Source organism: Dermacentor albipictus, unplaced genomic scaffold, assembly GCF_038994185.2.
Source record: "Dermacentor albipictus isolate Rhodes 1998 colony unplaced genomic scaffold, USDA_Dalb.pri_finalv2 scaffold_268, whole genome shotgun sequence".
Lineage (NCBI taxonomy): Eukaryota > Metazoa > Arthropoda > Arachnida > Ixodida > Ixodidae > Dermacentor > Dermacentor albipictus.
The window spans coordinates 14,351-31,974 of record NW_027225822.1 but is presented as its reverse complement, the minus strand read 5'-3'; positions in this window follow the sequence as shown (position 1 = coordinate 31,974).

The window sequence follows — 17,624 nt, the reverse complement described above, 5'->3', positions numbered from 1 at the left end:
ACTTCAAGAACACTTTTGGGAAATCATTAATGCACTACACGTTATCTGAAAAATGGTGTCCCTGTCCCAAAGCAGGCACTAACCGCACTTCTTGTACGTCGAAGCCACTACAAAAATTGTACTTGCCATTAAATGTGACGTTTGACATGGCTCTCACCCACCTGCGCCGCGGAGACAAATGCGTGCCAAAATGATGCCTTGCGTAAAAGTTAGTTGGTAGCGCACTCGAGAAAAAACGCGAACATTTATGCTCTTCGATCAGTTTGGTAGATGAGCTCAGCCAAAAATCTTAATCTGCGACTGCGCATACTGCGCTTCTCTACCCTTCGTCGTCGCCATGTTCTTTCGAATGAAGCATCAAGTGGGGGCAATATCAAGTGTCTTGTCAGTCAAAGGGTATCTTCAACATGCAACGCACGTTGAATGAAACTTTTCGTGACTAACCGAAGCGCTGCAAGTACATTCGACGCCTGAATAGCGAAAGCCCACACCCAAATAACTGAAAATGACGCTCTCGCAGAAGAGTGTCACTTTTCATTACCCTACTGCCCAAACACCCTCTGCAAAATAAACGTTTCCACTACGAATAGGGAGCGAGCACGATTTCAAATTTACACCGTAAGACCCCGACTAGCTGTAACATAAGTTAGGCATGTAACCTTTCTGATGCTTGAGTAAATGTAATTTGTGTATTTGGTTACGTAATTTATCTACCCCAGTGCCCATACACCGCCTCCAGCACTCAAAAGACTTTTCACGTGCCCCACTGTGACTGCGTTCCTGATACAGCCTACCCAATTTTTGGAAGACAAGGTCTTCTTGCCTGACTTCACACAATGTTTGGCGTAACTGGGATGTCGGTACATTGTAACCATTTCTGAAAAGAATACCGGCCCACTCGCGCCTTCACAGCGTCATAGCGGGTCGCAGTAGGTATCAGAATGTAGGTAGATAGAAACGAAAATTAGTGGCAGAGCAGGCATACGAGGTTAACGGTACGTACGCAATTGGCGCCAATATCGTCGAAAATTAGCCACATAACGCCATACCCATGTAAAGTGTGCACCACCGTACATAAAGACATATTGAGGCAAAGCCATCGTACGAGGTACTTTTGGGAAATGGAGCCAGTTCACTTGGACTGAGCAGGACTCGCTCGAGGCAATGGCGTCTGGAAAGCGGCTTCGCTCGTGCCCACAAGATGTGACAATTAGTCGCGGAACAGGTAAAATTAACGGGACAGGCGTAATTAGTACCAGCATAGTACAAAATAAACCGCATTGCACCACAGATTGCACTATCTCTGGGATCAGCCCACTTGGCTTCACACACACACACACACACACACACACACACACACACACACAAACATATATATATATATATATATATATATATATATATATATATATATATATATATATATATATATATATATATATATATATATATATATATATATATATATATATATATATATATATATATAACACCAGGTTGACGCAATCGCGCGTGAAATACGATGCAAATAAGGTAGGGAATGAGATAACATTGAACATGAAGAAGATACAGAATAAAGAGGTAAAAATGGCACTTATTAATCCGATCATTTGAACCACCATGTGCGTCGACTTTGTCTTCTTTAGCTTCGGCACTTGGCTGAACGTTCCTTTTTATTTATTTCTTTTTTTAAATCAGCGACCTGAGTAGCTATCTTCCCTGCTTCACTGCTTCAGAGACCTACAAGGAACGATAAGCGGTCGCCCTTCTATGATTTCTAGGAGGCGTTTACCTGTAACTTCGACTAAACTAAATTAGTAAAGAAAGGGCCAATAAGTTTAGCTTATTTCCCGAAGCTCTGTGCTCTGTTCCGAAGAAGTATATTCCAACTTTCAGAATATGTTCTGAACCAGAAATACTGTTATTTTTTGCGACATGCCGTTCAGCATTAATTTTGGCCTCCAAAGAACCCACTAAACGAGGTTAGAAAAAAGAAAGAGAAAAGAAAGAAAAGTGGTAACGTGAAGAAGCGAACACTTTTTATCTCGCTATGCCGATCTCTCATGACATCTTTGGGAGATCGTTTCAGTTTCTCCGGCAACGATTACGAATTCGTGTTCGGCAGCATTACAGCTGCATTCACAGTGAAGTACACAAACACTGGTTTTAGGAAACATCCAATTGTACTGGCTATGCAATGTAAAAGCTTTATCGCGTGTGATTTTCCCACGACTTCCCGTGTCTGCAGCCCGAGAGGAACGGTGCGTCCCGTCTCCCCTTGAGGCAAGTCGCTCCACTAGTGCGCTCGGGACACAACACGCGTTTGCCCGGGCGTCTCTCGCCGAGCTCCAGCGCTTCGCGGCGGCGGCGGCATTGCGATCGGACAAAGGACGTGCGGGATCGAAACGCAACGCGACAGAACGAGCCCGTTTCCTTTTTTTCCGCGTGCGACGGGCGACTCCACCTGGCCGCCTGCCGGTCGTTCGTGCGGGCCGCACATCCTGGCGGAGGCCGCCTGGCGCTGGACAGCACGAGCGCGTACACGGCGCGCGAGCAATCAATATCACTTACGTTCTCACACGAACCGGAAAGCGGCGCTGCTATCGCAGACGTGCGCCACGAGCCCAGCCGAGGCGAAGGGTGTGTTTAATGACCCGCTCGTGGTTTATGCCGTATGTGCGCCCTATTCTTTACTGCGGCGAATTGACGCGCGCAACGGCGACCGTAGAGTGTCCATTCTCGTTAATAGGCCTTCGAAGGACCGCAACGAGTGAGCACGAGAGAAAGAGAAGGAACGTTCCCGCTGCACTGTGCGTATAATCGCCAAGTAAATCGGACGGCGTTCAAGATGGCCAGTCGGGCGTCCAAGGCGAAGTGTGCAAGTCGGTGGGACGACCATCGACTCTTTGTGGAACCGAAAACACTTTCGTTGAGGTTACAAAAGCTTTAATTGGCTTGGACGATTAGGCCCAAACAGATGTTTGAGGTGACAAGGAAAGAGTGACAAGTGAAGGGACGGCAAGGGCCGCGGACATCTCTTACTGTGGGGCCAAGATACGAGAGGCAGCAGTTTCTTCACGCAGCGAGGAAGAAAGGCAGCGGAGATTGAACTTGGTAGCACGACGCATAATGAGATTGGTATAAGAAGAAGTGGTGGCAAAAAGCTATATTAACGCGACGCGAAAGTCAATTTCGAGAAGATGGAATGGTTATACTTTGCAGAGATACTGAAAAAAGTCACAAAGAAAGGAGGCCATCCGTGAGAAAATTATGCAGCACCATCGAAGCTGATTATCAGAACTAAGCGAATAGCTTTCTCACCCCGCTGAATTATTGATGAAACTTTGAATGACTGACTTTGAATCGGACGAACATGCAAGATTATATGAGATGACATGCTTACCCGCCGTGGTTGCTTAGTGGCTATGGCGTTGGGCTGCTAGGCACGAGGTCGCGGGATTGAATCCCGGCCACGGCGGCTGCATTTCGATGGGGCCAAAATGCGAAAACACCCTGTACTTAGATTTAGGAGCACGTTCAAGAACCCCAGGTGGTCCAAATTTCCGGAGTCCCCCTTTACGGCGTGCCTCATCATCAGATCGTGGTTTTCGCACGCAAAACTCCACAATTTTATTATATGTTTAAGACTTTAATTATTTTTTATGATTAGAGTTTGACGTAGTGGTATGCAATGCTTTTGGACGAGTGAATGCAATTTTTTAGCAGGTGAAATAAAGATTTCATTTTTTTTATCTAGGTTTTCTTTGTGCTTAAGATATTGTCAAAACGCACAAACTTACTGCACTGCCTGACTTTTGTATTTTATTTACTCTGAGGAAACCACACGACGCTTCTCTCTGTGCTTTATGCGAATTACGAACGCTAATGACGTTTGACGCGAGAATTAAAGCTATCGTCGTCGTTACCTGGTGACGATTCACCCGACGCGCGCGCACCTATCGGAGAAGCTATCGCCCCCAAACAAGTGACGTCACTTGCTTCCAGTGACTAAGTGATGCCTCCTCGCAGCCATTCGCGAAGCTATGCGGGGCCAGCCCACTACACTGCACAAACGGGGATTCCCGGGCGCGCATACGGCCAGATACAGGAAAGCGCGTTCAGCTCCGAAAGAAAGCTGTTAGCGTTGAAATATTTAGGTGCCCTGTGCAAACATCGAGCAGGCATATATCAAGAAGACCCTCAGCTCAGTGCGAGCCTCTATGGAAATCCGCGTGGACTTATGAACGCCTTTAGCTGATGCTGCCATGTAGAGTCTTCGCAAAGCTCATTCAAATGTGAAGAAGCTTCCACGAAGACCGTTTCCACGAAGTTTTAATTAATTTTTGAGAGAACTAGCTGGCAGCTGCGACGCTCGGTCGCCCTTTATACCAATATTTATGGCAAATTTTGTAATCATTTACGCGGTTAGAGCTTTTGCCATACGCTCACTATCCTACTATATATATGGTGTGTAATCAAGGTCTGGACCCGCCGTGGTGGCTTAGCGGCTATGACGTTGCGCTGCACCCGGGGTCAAATCCCAGGCATGGCGGCTACAATTCTATGAGAGAAAAAAAAGAAAAAAAAAGAAAAGAAGAGAGAGAGAGAAAAAAAAAGATCTGCCCGTTCACCAGGCATCGGTTGCACGTTAAAGCACCCCAGGTGGTCAAAATTAATCCGGAGCCCCCACTACGGCGTGCTTCATGATCAGATTATGGTCCTGGCACGTAAACCCCCGAAATTTAACTATTCTAAATTTTAAACACGAGGTCTATGTACTCGTTTTTTGCAAAGATTTATCTCAACGTATCTTCTCACATTTACGCGGCGATCGTTTAACAATCGCCCGCAGGCTAATACTCCGTGAGCGCGGATGAGCGCGTGACGGATGACGCTGTCATACGTCACGTTCACGTGACAGAAAAGGACAGCTTACAAAGAAATAATAGATATTTGCAGAACATTTAGTTACGCTTACCTTAAAGTGACAGCACCGTGGAGAGAATCGGATGAGCCTTACCCTCGGGGGAAGCGGCTGCCAAAGACAGAAGCTCTTGCCAAGCAGGCATGCTTCATATAGAATCATTAGTAACCTTTGCTTCGAGTTGTTGACAAATTCGACTTCGCCCTACGATCTGCTAGCCGCCTGGTTAGCTCAGATGGTAGGGCTGCCCCAGAAAGGCGATGGTCTCGGGTTCGAGTCCCGGACTAGGACGAATTTTTCTTCAACTGCGAGACTTTTCTTTCGAGGAACCCGTATGGGTTTCCTTTGTAGCAATTGCTGCGAATGGGTGGATGTCTCATTTCCCTTAATTAATATAATCATTATAGGAAAATATTCGTAGGAGGCATACAAATACCACGCTCATGCGCTAGAAATACCACTAGCTGTAATTTATATTAGCTGCTCTCCTGAACGCGCCCTGCTTCACGACTTAAAATCACTCTTGTATTTGGAGGCATCAGCAAGGACAATCGATCTGCCTCGCTCTTCTAACAGTCGCTGCGGAGCCCGGTGCAATTTACGTAGTTGTGTGCTATGCAATAAGGCATCAATAGCGATAACGCCCTTGCAAAACGCACGTCATGGTTACACAATTATCAGCAACTGCGAATTTATTTGAAACGACAATTTTTTTATTTCCTAATTACGTAGAAGGAAGTGGAGATCACTCGAAATCTGTAGACATGATCGGTCTTGTTTCCTTTTTTTTTTAAGCGCAGCTCTTCTTTGCAAACGTCGCCGGATTTCGTGACCGTAGATGCTGCGGCCTGGCTGTTCTCATGCCGAATAGGCCAACCAATCACAGCGGAGTACGCGTGCACCCGGGTTCCTTGCACCAGTACCAGGTGGCGCTTACCTACGCGCATCCGCGGCAGCTGCGGCGCCGGCCATGCGGGGGAAAGAAAAACAAGAACCAGAAAGTTCGGCTTGGCGCATGCGCGGCATTGCACTTTAGCCTCTTTACAGTGCCTGCATAAAGCCTTCCTTGTCACTTTCTGCGGACATTCAATAAACGCTGACTCGTGTTTCGACTCTTTATGCATTCACCCAAAGCTTCGCTGTATATAGATTCCAATTAGTTGGATCTGCGTATTATTTAAGCCCACAAGTTCTGCGCAATCCACGGGCTGAGAAATGAGCATGCCACTGGTGGGCGCCAAAGCGACAAATGCTTGACAGTCTTACGGGAGACGCTTACATCTAGTTAATGAAATTTACGGCGCAGCAGCTGGCCACGCAGCGTTCAAAAGGCGATTTCGCAAGTGGTATGGTCAAACTTCTCTCGCAACCATCGTTGTTGCACAAGTGGCCCCTGCCGTTCTCCTCCAAATATTTATTTAGAAAATGTTAAAATTCTCATCACTGATCAGGAATTTCATATTCGCCTTCCTTTGCTGGCACATGTACAGCACAGAAAGCTAAGGGTATACAGAGCTCCTTGAAGTGAAACTAGGGAATGACGTCACGGATTTCTCGGGAAACTACCACTGTAGCGGCGACATCACGAGTGGAAATGGCCAACTGTGTCACGCGGTCTCTAATTGCAGGAACAGCGTTCCTCACAATGAATGAAGCTTCGCTTAAACCGATTCCCACATAGCGGACTTTTTCAGCTCAAGATCTCTTTGCGGACCCTCCCCGAATTATTTCCCGACTGTGGCTGGGCGCTGCTTTCTTGCCGAGTAGCTCACACACAGGACAGCGATACCACCCCTTACGGGTGCTCCGGCCGCTGGACCTGTTTTTTATGGAATTACTCAGTGATAAAATAAATGGTACCTAAATGTCCTCATTGGCAATAACTACACGTCCTCAATAGCACAATTCCATTACCAAAGCGAGCCTTTTTATGTCTACTTTTATAGAGTTTGGGGTTTGGCGCATCTGCTTAGTCGGTACTTGGCCGAGTAAAGTGCAGTTCATTGCTGCACTGCCTACAGGATCGGATAAAGTATTATAGCAAACAATAAATCAATAAATAAATCGATCGATCGATCGCTTTTATTTCAACATCAAAGGCGACATACAATCAGCCACAAGAGGGGGGCGGCGCAAAATTTTTCACCCCGTTTGACGCACAGCAACCGCAGTGGTTGTAAAAAGCAGGAATCTTACACAATGTCAAACATCGTAGAAAATCTTACAGTGCGTGCATATTACACACACGTGTAATGTACACAAAAAAATATTTGGTAGAAAAGGAAAATAGCATTACTTTATTGTGGCATATAGCTTAGTGTTATTAGGAGTAAGTAGCGGATCATTTGGCGACCGGAATTAGAACGTGTTTAAGTGATTTTCCATATCTGTATACCACGTGCACTGTGTGGACGGGCGAGCAGTGTTAAATCTGCTTTCTCAGGAAGGAATCGTTTCTTTTTCACTCAAGGCGATATCGCTTCAATAAAAGGGAATTATATATTGATTGTAAACTAAGGGCACCGAAAATGGCTTTAGTGTGTGAATCGCGTGGAACGTCTACAATTATCCACACACTTTTTTCTGTAGTCTATATATCCGGGATAAGTTCGCGTAAGTTGCACCGCATACCAGATAGCAATAAGTTAAGGCAAATAAAAAGGGATAATTATATAATAGAAGTTTAATTCTTTGTGGCAAGAGAAATCGCAAGCGCGATAAGGCGCGTACGGTGTGGGAAACATTAGCAACAACAAGTTCGGCCTGGTTGTTGCACCGCGTATTCTCATTTAAAAATGGCACACAGTAAGCCTTCAATTAGAGGCACAATTTAAATAGTTGCTGAGCCAAATGATGAGGCCCACATTACAATTTACGGGCTTTTTTGGGGGACCAGAGAGTGCGGCTTTTGTTTTCGAGGTGCTTACATTTAAGCAATCGTTTGTGCTCCGTGTGTTCAGTAATTCGAGGAGGACACCCTTTGTTCTGTCTACAAGTGCATATAGATTACAGTCCGTGTCAAGCTCGTGTCATCTGCATAAATAACCTATTTGCTAGTTTTATTAACGTTTACTAAATAAGTCATATATAAATGAAAAAGAAGTAGGCCCATAATGCTGCCTTGTGGCACACCATGTGCAAATTATTTTCTGATAAAATATGCACTCATTAATTCCAACTCTTTGATGCCGGTATTGCAAGTAGGTCTTTAAGACGGCCAGGAAGTTACTCCGAAATACACAGTGCTCCAGTTTAAAGCATGAAATGCTTTTAGCCCCCGTTGGCGGCGATCTTCAAGTAATCTTGAGTCAAAAGCCAGCGCCGTTTTGCAGGGAAGTTGCAAGAATAGAACGAGATCATCCGAACAACCGGTCAAAACTTAAGTATATGCAGTCTCTGACCCCCAATTATTTGTACAGAACCACGTTACAAAAGCTAGTTACTGTCAAAACAAGTTACAAAAAATATTGTTTTTGAGTTCTTCCTAATGTTTGTTCACAATATCACTCAAATGTAGCTTCTAGTACGCTGAAGTTTTATTTGTCCTTTCCAGTAGGCGACGTTCAAGAGGCAGATGATACAGAGCACTACACACTTGGTTGCCATCTATTGGCGCTGAGGCAGGGTTGCCTGTTCAACGCCAGCGGTCCGTGAGTTCCGTGGCTCAAGAGATTGCGCCAGGCCGCTTGACCAAGCCGGCAGCGTCCGGTGCGCCGCGGATGGCTCCTTGGCCGAGACGACGCTTGCAGTGAGCTTCAATTCAAAACAGGTTCGTGGGCTGTGGTGTGGTGGGGTGGGGTGTGCCGTTGCGAACACGCATTATACCAATTTTAAGATTGTGGCTAGTATCATCACCAACCAATCTGCTTTCCCGGTAGCCGTTTCATGCTTACATCTACTCTCTATTGCGGGAGAACCATATTTCTTTTAATTAGTGTAACGTAATTAATTCTGTCAAATGCCTTGAAGTAATTCATAAACTACGCAGACGGTACGAGTGTTTTTTTTTATCAAACAACTCTTTTACAGGCCTCATTAGTGCAGCGAACAACCTACTAACCCATCTCTCAAAATGGAGCCAGGACAACTTTCTAAAAGTAAACTCGAATAAAAAAAACACAAGCAGTCATCTTTAAAACAAGAGGTACATGTACTCCATTGACCCACAACATATTTTATAACTCTGAGAAAATAGAGGTTGTTGACACGGTAAAAGTACTTGGCGTATATTTTACCGACACATTGCAATGGGACGCTCACGTGGATTTTGTACTGCAGAAACTGAGCCGCGTAAAAGGTTTACTACATCGAAATCGCTACCTTTTACCAATGTCAGTTAAATTGATCATTTATAATGCACTATTTGCCTCGCATGTAAATTATTGTCATCTTGTATGGGGCACGACATCAGCTTCCAATCACTCTAAAATACTATTGATGCAAAAAAAGATAATACGCGCTATCGCAAATGTGCCATACAACTCACACACTGAGAATCTTTTTACCAAGTACAACATAACAAAAAGCCATCATCTCTACAAACAAACCCTCCTACGCACCTATTACTTTCAGGTAAAAAATAGAAGCAACTTAATTACAAATATAGCAAACTTAACAGAGAATACACCCTCATATGAGACGCGCAGCCATGAAAAATGGCTCATACCCTTCTCGAGGACAAATTACGGCCATCAAATGGTCGCAAATACCTTGCCACGGCTAATAAATTCTTACCTAGAAGCCGATATTGACATCCATGCCTTGACACCATCGGAGCTCATCTGTCTGGTGAAAACTACCATTTAACTCGCCATGATTCCGTAAAACCATATGCATTCAATGAAAGAAATGTAATTTATTTTGATGTAACCCACTGTTATTTATTTTTTTCATTTCTGAAAGTGTTCTTTGCCACCGTTCTGCCAATATGTAAAGGGGGCCAGGGACCACTCAAGCTGCCAATAAGCAGCTTTTACCTTGGCCCCCTCCATTTGCTTGTAAATGGGCACAAATAAAATGAAATGAAATTAGCCGAAATTTGTATCATCGAAACAATTAAAACCAGCCAAATTAAAGTCGGAGGTGAACTCACTCAGGCACACTTACGTAAAAAGCATTTATTTCTTGAAGAAAAAGTCTCTAATGTCCTTCTGCTTCTTTTTCTTTGACAGGTCATTTAGCAGATTTTGTTCAAATTCATAAAAATGCGTGCACGTGCTGTCGCTGATTTCATCCGCGGCCATAGCACGCCTCAGAACTTCGAGCGCATGCAACATTTCAGCCGCCGGTGATGGTCCTTCGCCATCGCCCACGTCTAACACAAAGAACGCGGCCCGAAGCACAGCAGCCACTCCGTTCGAAGGCATGCGGAAAAGGAGGAAAAGCACAAAAGCAACAAAAGTGCCACCGCTTCAAGCTCTTCGCACCCAGTCGCGGCCTCCGCGCTGTCCGGCGCTATGTCCGCGCCTCCGCACCAAAAGAGAGAAGGAGAAATCGTGTAACTGCGTGCAATTCTCTTTCACTGCTGTCGGTGGGCTCATGCTCGCGGTCGTGTCCGTCCGTGTGCTGGAATTGTGCCAACTGTGACCTCTCCTACGCGCAGTGGCGCAACCTCCTCCCCTCCTTAGCAACCGGGGCACCAATCGGGGGCGCAGCTGTGCATAGGAACCGTGACATCACACAGTAGCGTTAAAACGAGCGCGCGGGCGTCGGCGGTGGGCACCGCCGCTCCTTCGTCAGACGTCTCGTTGCAGTCGAGTGAGTGAGACCCATAGCTCTGAAGCGGCCCAGTGATTGCGCGCCAAGCTGTTCGGGGAAGCGGCAGCAGACACCGGATTCCCCCAACACCAAACGCCAGAATAACAAGGAACGAATGCGCATGCGACAAATGAACATGTCACCAGATGGGAAAGCAAGGGAGGCAGAACGGAAACGCCAACAGGGACTGATTAGATTGCCGGGTACCAAAGGCAGAGAAGCAGAACGAAAGCGGCAGCAGTGACATGCGATATCGCCGAATACCAAAGCGAATGAATTGGAGCGCAGACGGCAGCAGCGTCTGGCTTTCGTCAAGCACACTTTCAAATTTCCAAAGTGTCTTCGGTAATTTTCGTATCAACCGACACAGGTCGAAAATTGATTCGTAAGAACCGTTCTCTAGCACGTTGCAAAGTAATGGGGCTCGGCCGAGACCACAGAAAAATTCGTATCATCCAGAAATTCGTATTGGCCGTGATCGTATCATCGAGATTCCACTGTAATGAAATAATGTAGAACCTCGTTCATGCATCTTGGTAAAAAAAACGTAAGAGAAAAGTACTAACCGGGAGAACGTACGATCAGAAGTAACTAAAAATTTGTCAGACTCAACTATTATTGACATTTACGTAATGTGAAACGTCGCACGGATTGTTGCAGCATGAGAGGTCGACGTGCATCGAGCTGGTGGTGCTCCTGCAGCCTGAGACACGTTTTGTTGTTGCCGTGTGCGTGGTGTTTTAAAAGGGCAACGGGAAACCGAAACAAAATCGAGCCGGGGGACGATGGCGAATGCTGGCAAAGCGAAACGTGACGCCCACATCGCTGCCGCCTGCAGCAAGGAACGGCGGCATGTTTGGACTATCACCTAATAGAAGCATGCAGTACACTGCCAGTGGCACTATGCACCACACGCTGCGAAACAGATAGGTGAAGAATTGAAGATGCTTATTGCAATAGGTTTGGCGGCGATAGCTGTGAATGTGGCGTGCAGCGACCCGGCTGGAGATGTGCTGGTACCGGAATTTTAAACTGTGCACGCCTTCATTTTCACGTGACACGAGCGGCTATATACTGTTCTCGATCGCGCACGCCTTGCGCCTTTACTTGTTCGCATGGGATCTAGTGGCCGGAAAACACATGCGATTGCAGTCTGCAGCAGGGAACAGCGGCGCGTTTCGGTTATCGCCTATTAAAAGCATGCGTTATGCTTCCGACGGAATCACACACTGTGAAATAGATAGGCGAAGATGCTTGTCGCAATAGGTTTGGCGGCGATAGCTGTGAATGTGGCGTGCAGCGACCCGGCTGGAGATGTGCTGGTACCGGAATTTTAAACTGTGCACGCCTTCATTTTCACGTGACACGAGCGGCTATATACTGTTCTCGATCGCGCACGCCTTGCGCCTTTACTTGTTCGCATGGGATCTAGTGGCCGGAAAACACATGCGATTGCAGTCTGCAGCAGGGAGCAGCGGCGCGTTTAGGTTATCGCCTATTAAAAGCATGCGTTACGCTTCCGACGGAATCACACACTGTGAAATAGATAGGCGAAGATGCTTGTCGCAATAGGTTTGGCGGCGATAGCTGTGAATGTGGCGTGCAACGAACCGGCTGGAGATGTGCTGGTACCGGAATTTGAAACTGTGCACACCTTCGTTTTCACGTGGCACGGGCGGCTATATACTGTTCTCCATTGCGTGCCTCATGCCTTTACTTATTCACATGGGATCTAGCAGCAGGTAAACATATGATGCAGTCTGCAGCAGGGAATGGTGGCGCGTTTCGGTTATCGCCTATTAAAAGCGTGCACTAGGCCTCCAATGGCACCACGCATTGTGAAACAGATAGGCAAAGATGCTTATCGCAATAGGATTGGCGGTGATAGCTGTGAATGCCACATGCTGCTACCCCGAAGATGTGCTGGCACCGTAATGATAAACTGAGTGTGCATCGGCGCTTTCACGTGAGACGCGCAAATGAGTATTGCGGTGAAGCTGCCGCGGCAGGCAGCTATGTACTGTTCTCGATCCCGCACGCCTCGCCCATTTTCTTGTTTACATGGGATCTAGTGGCCGTAAGAGGTATCATACGATCGCAGTTTAACAACGTACTGAACGTTGGGGCCGAAAAATCGTATGTTCCAGAAACGCATGAACCGGTAAAAAAATTAAAAAATGGAGCAGCTCCATAGGGTCGTTTTTGTTTTTGATTGTGAACATTGGCGCTGTTAGAACGTGCATAATGGGAACATATTAACGAAGTTCTACTGTAATGGATATATCGAAGTAAATGAAGGTCTCCTTGAGATCCCCATAGAGATCCATGTATTTAAAACCTCATTTTGATGAAGTAAACTTGTCCTGCCAATGAATATAATGAAACTAGATTAGTCTATAAAACCTAAATATACCCAACCTTTGCGCACCGAGTATATTGCTTTCCACGGGGTTTGCCCCCTTGTTTGGTGCAGCAGTAACTCCCGTGCCCATGCATCGAATACGCCGTCGAGCAGCACTGATCTTCTCACTCTCCAAGCAGGCTGGCAAAGGTTGGGCATGGCTAGCTTTGTCGAACCTTCACCAGTCTGGACCTTTGCCTTTAGCTTTCACCAGGACGCGCCAGGCAAGATGGGTGCATCCACTTATCTCTCTCATTGCGGTGCGCTATGAAGGCTGGTGCAGCCAGGTGTGGCCTTCGAGGTTGCATAGGCGGCGCTACGACCTTGGAGGCCACGAGCCGGTCAATCCAGGTTAAAGCGGCAAGGTTCGCTGGCTTTTTCATTCTTACAGCGGAGCCACGCGAGGGCAATGGACCAACCTGGACCAGCTGCATAGTTGGTGCACCGTATTGTGTGCCGCATGCTGCTCTATGGCAACAGACTTCGTTTGTGTTGCACTATGCAAGCTGTTCATTTTTGACCATGTTGCCGTTTTCACGACAATATGGATGAGCCAAGAGGAAGTGAAAGACCATCAAAATGAAACAGAAAGCAGCTATCATAAAGGCTATAGAATTAGTAGCAGCATCAGAGGGGACTGAGCGAGCCAGATGTAGCATCAGAATGTTGCAATGTACTGCTCCCACTTGACCACCTATGTCATGACACAGTAATCCCGAAGTAACGAAGCCGAAATGTGCTGTAGAAAAGCTATTAAATTATTTAGGGTGCTCTGAGGGTACTCAGTATTTTTTTGCTATGGCTTAGAGGTCCAAGACCTTCATTTAACACAAAAAAGTTAATAGTAAAAATTATGTCAATACTCCTTTAAGAATTTCTATTGTCATTGTCATTTTAATGTATTCTGGCCATATAAAACTTCTTGTGGGCTGTCACAGACACCCAATCTTATGTAGTGTTGATATCTATGCCTGTTGGCGCAATTCTTTTGCCTTTTACACAGAAGAAACCAGAGAAGAAGATCCAGTGGCAAAGCTGAGTGGCAGCAAGTCGACGGCTTTTTCACTATCACTGCTGCTGTGCTGGGCTCGACACCTTCCTGTTAGTGCACAGCTGCCACCATCACTGTCATCACCATCATCCTGTGCACCCATGTACAGCTCTGGATTATGTCATGTGCCACTGTTCTGTGTGTGGTACAAGATCATTAAGTCCAATAAATGCAGTTATTGTCTGTAATCTCCTTCCTGCAGTCATGGTTAGTGAAGTAAGTTAGTGGACATATTATAAGTATAAGTATTATTATAAGCCTAGTAAAATTATAAAAGTAAGTAATCACAAGAAATGTACCCATGCACGGTATCGCAAGCGGTGTTTTCTAGTCACCCCGCCCAGCTGCGTTTGGTTCATCATGCTGCCTGCTGGTGCCGCTCGCTAGTTGTAAGGCACGGATAATCATGCAGGCACTCCGAAGCTAGTGTCATTGTTGTGACGGTAATAGTTTTTCCAGGGACCCAAGCCTCAAATGCGGTGAGCAGAAATAGCAACACATGCTGGAGAAAGCGACAGTGACGACTGATGTCCAGCAGCACTCGGTGCATACAAATGCATGCAATCCAGGAGGAAGGAATCAAACTAAGGAGAGTATCACGTCACGCAGCCAGCCTCAATTGACAAGCGATGTTTCGATGAAGCCATTTCCTTCGCTTTTTCCCTCGCAATATCGGCCCAACTCGTGACCTCTGAGGCTCGGCATGTATGTATGGCTCCCAATACAATAAAACTTCGTTGATAAGATCCCGTTTCCTACGATTTTCCAGCGTAACATTCGCGATAGAGAACAAATAATAAATGACCCAATACAGTTGCACTTCTTTTTGACCGGTAACTGTGTTCTCGGAAAACACTATCTTTCGGCGCCAACTTTCATTACATCGCCAAACTGCGATCGTATGGTATGTACGTTTTCCGGCCGCTAGATCGCATGTGAAAAAAAAAGGCGCGAGACGCCTGCCACGGTAGCTTCCCCGCACCACACGCACGCAGTGTCCTCTTAAGGTACCACCAAATCTCGCGCGTAACATTCACAGCTATTGCGATATCCTATCTGTTCCACAGTGTGTGTGCCGTTGGAAGCGTACTGCACGCTTTTAATAAGCAATAAACCCAAACGCATGCTGCCGTACCGCGGCGCAAGTGGCGCGAAGCCCGGTTTACATGGAGCGAACTTTCACGGCGAACATCGCCCAGCACAAATAGACGTGGCGGGACGGCGTCGATGGTTCGCAGTGGCGTCGTATTCCGGCGTAGCCGACCAGCTGTTTCGGTTTACGCTACCGAACAGGAAAACTACAAAGCGTGTCTTGGACCTCACGAGCGCGTTGGCTCTCGTGCCGCACATTTTCGCCGAGTGGGCATGTTAAAACTTCCCGCCGAAAGATGATGCAGAAACCATCGACGATGATCGTCAATGTAAGCGAACGAAACGGACGAAGAGCGAGCGAACGACAGTCCCTCCTCGCCCAAGAGTGCGTAACCTTTCCTGCGATGCCGGTGGCAGCCGCGGATAGCGAATGCGTTCACTGTATGCTCTTCTTGTTGTGTCAATCCCCGTCACCGTTCGACTGAACGCTAGAATACGTGTGCAGTGTATACTTCGTGGACAAGAATCCGCGATGGTTTTGTTACGACTGCCACCAGTTCTTAAGATGGGGTTTCGGCGACCTTCAACATCGCCTGCTTGGAGCTCAAACCAGATTGACCATCGGAGAAGGTTCGGCAGGGAAGACGAAATGACGCAGAAACAAAACAGAAGTTTAATATATCGTTACGGAGGAGCGGTGCGCTCCAAGGCAAACTCGGCGCCCTTCTATTCTGTGAATAATGATGACCAGCGAAGCTGCGTATGTAGGTCTCTTAAGTGCACCTTCGCCACTATATTTGGAATCGGCCCACGTACGGGGAGTTCTGTGTCTGCACACGGACAGAATACGGGGGGAACTAGTCCTTAACTGCTTCGCTGTAGTTCGCTGTAAAATCGATTACGTCTTGTGTTGCTTCCTAATTAAAAAGGTAATTCATGACGAACACGGGAGCATTGGCACGAGCGCGGTTGCACCAAGGGCCGCCAACGAGCCAGCTGTGGAAGACAACGCTGGAGCCAATCGTGATGATAGTTTTGTGTTGCCATAGGGACATGATCCTGGGGGAACTAGCCCTTAACAACTTCGCTGTAAAAGTACAAAAAAACGTTCAGCGTGCATGCGCAGAGATGTCTCCATGGCGTCTTGCTGGCCTTACACCATCCTGCTGGTCAGCCCACACAGAGGAATTCGAAGAGAAACCACTCACTGGCGTAGATAAGTTGAACGTTGGACAAAGTAGAGTAGCATTTGCACTGGCGTATAATCCCGTCGCACACACGCGACGGACAAGTCTTTTCACGTTGACAAGCGTGAAGATTAGGCACGTCGTCTCTCAGGCGCTGGGCATCCATTTCCTTCATCGCCGCACACAGTGAGGTGTAACAGTTTCTTGTCCGCCCCACCACCCACGATGCGCTTGGCGTGCGACGAACGAGCGAGCGAGGTAACGAGCCACAGTGCAACCCCCCACCTCCTCCTCCTCCCCGCCCCTCTTCGCAGCTAAACTCCATCTCAAAAGCTGGTTGCAGCACTGCCGAAGGTACGAGGCGTACTCAAGCAGTATCCTTGCGCAGCGAGGATACTGCTTCAGTGAGCACTTCAAACATTTTTTTAGATGTTGCCTCCGGCAGATAGCACAATTATAGTCCATGAGCTGGTCTACTGGAGGAGGCGGACATGCACAAAAAATTGATATGCATAATCGACTAATTAACAAAAATCACTAGTTTTTGTATAATTGCCTTATGGCACATATTGCAATTTCCAAATTCTAGCCGGGGAGTTAGCAAAGCGGGTCCATTTGGAGCGAATTCTCAGGATGACACCAGTTTCGAGATATTATCTCGAACTTCGCAGAGAAAAGCCTTGGTGTTGCAGTTACTTTTGTGCTTCAATGAATAAAACGACGTTTTGTTAAGAAAGTAGAAGGCCGCCGTTCCTGCGACCCGGTCGTAGGAGTGGAAAAGGGGGGGGGGGGGGGGAGGGGTAACCGTTATAGTGCCCTGGTCGTACAACACGCTATAGACCAGAACACGCTAGTCTCGCACCCAGACTAACCGAACGCATACTCTCGCACCCGGGTTGCCCGGTCGACCGGCGCTATTTTCTACTGGGCTGCCAAAGTGTGTTCGCCGGCGACCAGTAGACATGGCAAACGCCAGCTCTAGGGCTCCAAAGTGCGGAAATGTGCCCGTTCACACGGATCCAAAATAGAAGAAGTCATCTGGGCATCATTGCGTCGTGTTTGGATGCCAAAACAACCAGCGGAAAAGGAGCAGGTTGCTTAGCGCTGTTTGCGAAGAGCACAACACACGTAGGGAATCGTGCCGGTGCGGTGTTTTCAGCCTGCGCCGATTTCCATTCGCAACGAAGAATGCCAAGCTGCGCCACCGGTGGA